Source organism: Lissotriton vulgaris, chromosome 6 (assembly GCF_964263255.1).
Source record: "Lissotriton vulgaris chromosome 6, aLisVul1.2, whole genome shotgun sequence".
Taxonomy (NCBI): domain Eukaryota; kingdom Metazoa; phylum Chordata; class Amphibia; order Caudata; family Salamandridae; genus Lissotriton; species Lissotriton vulgaris.
In genome coordinates, this window is record NC_141694.1 from 908,198,611 (window position 1) to 908,204,610 (window position 6,000).

Below are 6,000 nucleotides of genomic sequence, written 5' to 3' on the forward strand. Positions count from 1 at the left end.
AGCTTTTTTCATGGTACTCCACCGCCAGACCTCTACGTTCTTCTTCGGCATGTTTGGTGGTAGTTCCTAGAATCCAGAGGTTACGGATGGGTGGCAGTTCTTTTGGCTACACAGCCGCTAAACTCTGGAACTCACTCCCTCTGTCTCTGAGGAGCCTGGGAGAACTCTCACCCTTTAAAAAAGGTTTGAAGACCTATCTTTTCCCTAGGGCAGTGTAACTTTGTGATTGCGTAATTGGTCAGGTAGAGTCAAAGCGCCAGGATACCCTTTGGGTGACAGTTTTTGCGCTATAGAAGTATGCGATACATACATACATACATAACCACTCCCTCCAAAGAGCTGTTTGCTGCCCCATGAGGTCAACAATTTGTCCCATTCGGGTGTCCATGGACTGCAACAGCTGGCAGGTCTGTAGCGAGTCTTAGTGTGCCCGATCCGCCTGTGCCTGCGACCGCTCGTAGGAGGCTTGCACTCTGGCAATGGCATCCAGGATCTCGGTCCCAGGATGGGCTGGGTGTTGTTCCCGACCTCGCCTTGCACCTGCACTCCTGTTTGTGAGCTGTGGCCTCACCTGTGTCCTTCCCCGTCCACTCTCCCTGCTAGCCTGAGATGTTGATGGACCATTATCGGACGATGGGTCAGGCAGGGTGGCACTGGCAGGAGTGGTGGTGGTGGTGGTGGTGGTGGTAGCTGCACAGCTCACAATGGCAGGTGTTGGTGTTGTTACACTGGCCAAGGTGGTGGAGGCAGGGATGTTCTGGGAGCCTGATGGCCCTGGGAGTGTGCTTGGGCCAGCATCGTCCTCTGCACCTGAGGTGTCTATGGAATCTTCATTGGAGAGTCCTGGCTGTGAGGGGGCGACTGGTGCTGGCCGTTGCTGGTTTCGCCTGTCAAGTTGTGATCATCTGAGGGACAAGAATTTAAGAATCAATGCTGTGGACATGACAGGTTTGTTGTTGTTACATTACAAATTTCTAGAGAATCAGGACATGGTTGTTGGTGTCATCATGTTGGTGTGGTAGACAGTACTGGGCATTATGGTGGTGTGGAGGTGGGGAGACAATACTTGGATATGTGTGGTCCGGTCCTGCTATTGGATGGTGCCCCTGTGAAGATGGCTAACTACCTGTAAGTTTGAAGGGGGAGATGCACTGGTCAGCAAATGGTGGGCGGACTCCATCTTGCTCTGGGATCGAACATGGGGGCCGGTTGGGAGTTGTAGTGCTGGACCAACTACTCCCACCCACCCCCACCCTCCCTGTGGACATAGGGGTCTGTTGGGAGTTGTAGTGCTGGACTCTCACCCACCCACCCCTACCCTCCCTGTAGATATGGGGGCCTGTTGGGAGTTGTAGTGCTGGGCCCACCCAACCCCCCACCCTCCACGTGGACATGGGGGCCTGTTGGGAGTTGTAGTGCTGGACTCTCACCCACCCACCCCTACCCTCCCTGTGGACATGGGGGCCTGTTAGGAGTTGTAGTGCTGGACTCTCACCCACCCTCCCTGTAGACATGGGGTCCTGTTGGGAGTTGTAGTGCTGGACCCCCTCCCTATGGACATGGGGGCCTGTTGGGAGTTGTAGTGCTGGACTCTCACCCACCCACCCCCACCCTCCCTGTAGACATGGGGGCCTGTTGGGAGTTGTAGTGCGGGACTCTCACCCACCCACCCCCACCCTCCCTGTGAACATGGGGGCCTGTTAGGAGTTGTAGCGGTGGACTCTCTCCCACCTACCCCCACCCTCCCTGTGGACATGGGGACCTGTTGGGAGTTGTGGTGCTGGACTCTCACCCACCCACCCCCACCCTCCCTGTAGACATGGGGGCCTGTTGGGAGTTGTAGTGCTGGACTCTCACCCACCCACCCCCACCCTCCCTGTGGACATGGGGGCCTGTTAGGAGTTGTAGTGGTGGACTCTCACCCACCCACCCCCATCCTCCCTGTGGACATGGGAGCCTGTTGGGAGTTGTAGTGCTGGACTCTCACCCACCCACCCCCAGCCTCCCAGTAGACATGGGGGCCCGTTGGGAGTTGTAGTGCTGGACCCACCCCCACCCTCCCTGTGGACATGGGGGCCTGTTGAGAGTTGTAGTGCTGGACTCTCACCCACCCACCCCCGCCCTCCCTGTGGACATTGGGGCCTGTTGAGAGTTGTAGTGCTGGACTCTCACCCACCCACCCGTACCCTCCCTGTAGACATAGGGGCCTGTTGGGAGTTGTAGTGCTGGACTCTCACCCACCCACTCCCACCCACCCTGTAGACATGTGGGCCTGTTGGGAGTTGTAGTGCTGGACCCATACCCCCCACCCACCCCCACCCTCCCTGTGGACATGGGGGCCTGTTGGGAGTTGTAGTGCTGGACTCTCATCCACCCTCCCTGTAGAGATGGGGCCTGTTGGGACTTGTGGTGCTAGTACCCCCCCCCTTCCCTGTGGACATGGGGGCCTGTTGGGAGTTGTGGTGTTAGCTGCTTTGACAACATGCAAGCCTAGGAACGTAGGAGGCAACATTTGTGGTTGATCATGGTGGGTGCATTTGAGCCCTGGACTTCACATTTGGGTGACTGGTGGTCCACATGCATGGATTGGAGCCTGGGAGATGTGTCTTGGCAGTTGTGCAAGGCAGACCATGACAGTGTGATAGTGGTGATTGGTTTGTACTTACCAGCCTCAAGTCCCTCTTCTATTCCTTCCAGGCTCTCAGGGTGCAGTATGCCCAGCACCTTCTCCTCACATTCGGAAAATGGTAAAGTTCCGGGGAAGTGCTGCCGCCAGTGTGTTGTGCTCGCAGGTGGTTCTTGGCCCTGATGCCTTTCACCCTTGCCTTGAGGTCGTGCCACCGCCTCTGGATCTCGTGTTTGGTGTGTGGCAGGGTCCCTGAAGCATTCACTCTGGTCACTATCCTATCCCACATGGTGGTTTTAGTTGCCAAGGTGGTCTGCTGGACTAGGGTACCGAACAGATGTGGTTCGACACGGATGATTTCATCCACCATGACCTTCAACTCACTCTCTGTGAACTTGGGGTTTTTCTTGGGTGCCATGGTGTGTGATGTGCAAGGTGTTGGTGGCGTGGGGTGGGGTATGCAGGTGTGTGGTATGTAGGGATGGTGTTGTGGGGTTTGTGTGGTGGGTGTGTTGGTGTGCAGGTTGTATGTGTGTTTGTGTGTGTCTGCTGTTTGTGCTATTCTGCCTCTTTCTTCCAGCTGTGCTGTGATGCAAAGGATTGTGGTAATGGGAGGGATTCATTTTATACTCTGTGTGGAGGTTGTGTACCAATCGTTGCCAGTCAGGTGTTCTGTGGGTGTGGTGACTTGGGTGCTCTTGTTTGTGGTGGGGGGGGGCTGTCATTGGAGCGTGTAGTGGTTGGGGGTGGGTGTTTCAGGTGGGTGTGTGTCCTGTTTTTTGTGTTTTATATTTACTTACGTCGCCATTTTTTAATTGATGTGATCTGTCCGCCTCGGTCGGTGTGTGATGACAGAATTATCCTAATCGCTACCGTGAATTATCCGCGGTACGGTCGGGAGTATTTTTGCCGTGACCATGGCGGACGGAACCCGTTTCCGTCCACCATCCTAATAGGCCTCATAGTTAGGAAGTTCTGACTTAAAGTGGATCTCTGAACCTGCAGCTGGGGAAGTCCTAAGCTCAACCCTAATTAATCGCTCGAGTCCTATCATTGCTAGCAATACCTCAATAGAATCCCATTGTTGGTGGAAGCAGTGTGGCACCTAACAAAAATAATGTCCAAATATGTCACTGAATAACAGTGGCCGACTTCCGAATCCAATGTGTCACGTTATTCTTTTCCGACATTCTGTTTTCAAATGCGCCAAGATGCAATTTGTGTCATAAACATGACCTTCTTGATGCAGGGTTTATACATGTAATGATCGTCGGCCAGAACATTATTTGGTTTCTCAATGGCACTAAAGTAGTTAACACTGAACTTTTGAACAAATCGCGGTTTATGTTTAGAATTAAATACTAAGGTCCCTTCTTGTGGTTTATGCTCAAAAGCACTGGGATGGTAGTTAAACCCATTACTGCTTTTCTTAAATCACAAATCGCAGATCTTAAGGTATTAATCAGATCATTAGCTTCGGTTAGTGTAGCTGGTGGATGTAGATCTTCCCCAGGTATCAAACCATTTGGTGGACTCACAGTCATGTCATGTCATGTTTGGCTCTAATTATTCGGTGCTTCCTCAACCTGAAGGGGCTCAAATCTATCCGAGCAATCAGCATTCAGGGTCAAAAGAACAATTGGGGCTACTATTAACTGCAATAATATGCAAAACGGGTTCACACTTCGCTGTTGCACTTGTCTGTAAGCATATGTTCCTTTTCTCAAATATTCCCTCAATCTTTTGTGTTTTTGGCTATGGCCTCTTTGTTGGGACCTTCAGCATTTAGAACAGTATCAACCTACTCAGTTAAGTTATCAATATACTTTCCCAATTATCGCCCTTAAAAGCTAGAGATCAAACCAAAGTCCATTAGACAAGATTGAAAATTGAGATTCAGGACTCCTAACAAAACCATGTGGAAATGGTGGGTGGTGACCCAAAGAAGAAAAAAAACCTGCTATTTTAGATATAGGCCCCAGGAGACAGTTTACTAAAAATAATAATAAAAAACAAAGACACAGTACCTCACTAGCATCAGAAATCTGCTACCGCGACATGTGAAAAAAAAACAAGAGGGGTGGCCCTGTCCTGTCTTATACGCGCACCGACTGGCCAGCCCTTGGCTGGAACACGTCAACCCAGCAGAACAGGTGCTGACACTTTACAGAGCTTGTGCAGGAAATCACCCTCACATTCTTTCTTGCAGGTTCTGGATGTCCTGTGACTCGTAGTCACTTGTCTGCGATCCTGGAAGTCCAGCGGGACAAGTGCTGGGCTTTATAGCACTTGTGCCAGAAAGGACCCGCCTCCTCCTCCCGCTCTTCATTGCAAGTTCAGTGTGTCCTGGGACGTGTATTCACTTGCTAGGTAGGAGTCCTGGAAGTCCCGCACAGCCGTACAGGTGCTGATGTCTGATTTGATTTGAGATTTCTAAAGTGCGTGAATGGCCTAGGGCGTCTTGGCTCTAGCATTATCCTACGTCCAGATACTGCCTCCACATAACCATCAGCCGGGAAGCAGGGAAACTATAGAGAGAGCGAAACCAGCCAAGATTTCAAATATTTCCTGAAATTTTGCAAATTGGACAGATTTTTAAGACAAACGTGAGGTCAATTCCAGAGTTGGCTAGTGGAATAGATGAAGCTGCGACTGCCCCAAAAGGGTTTTTTAGATCGAGGAATGATTACTGAGCTTGAGGCGGCAGATGGCAGCAATCTTTTTGGAAACTACCATCTGAATCTAGTTTTAAGTTATTCTAGCCCAATTCCATACAGATCCTTGTGAGCCACTCGCAATGTGCATGCATAGATACGTGTTTTATAGCTCTTGTGCAGGGAAGGGCCAGGCTCCTTCTCACCCTCTTGGTTTAGGTTGACCAACTGACATGGGTGCAAATTCAGGACGGTGAGTGTAAAAATTCAGGACAAAGGGTCAAAATTCAGGACAAAAATTCAGGACAGGAGGTCAAAATTCAGGACAAAACTTCGGGACAAAATGTACGTTTTACAGACACAATAGAGGAGGTCGCGCAATAGAATATAATTAAGCCCATCCATATCCAAACATATTCAATCATTTGTAAACCTATCCTTCTATCCATCATTTCACTCATCCATCCCTCATTCACCCTTTCACTCATCCATCCATCCATCCTTTCACCCTATTCATCAGTACACTCATCCATCCACTCTTCCACCCATCCATTCACTCATCAATCCAGCCTTTTATCCTTTCACCCATCCAGCCATCCTTTCACTCACTCATCCATCCACCCAGTCACTCATCCTTCCACCCATTCACCCTTTCAGTCATCACTCCATCCTCCCTTTCTCTCTCCATTGGCCCTTTCACTTAGCCATCCTTCCTTCCAC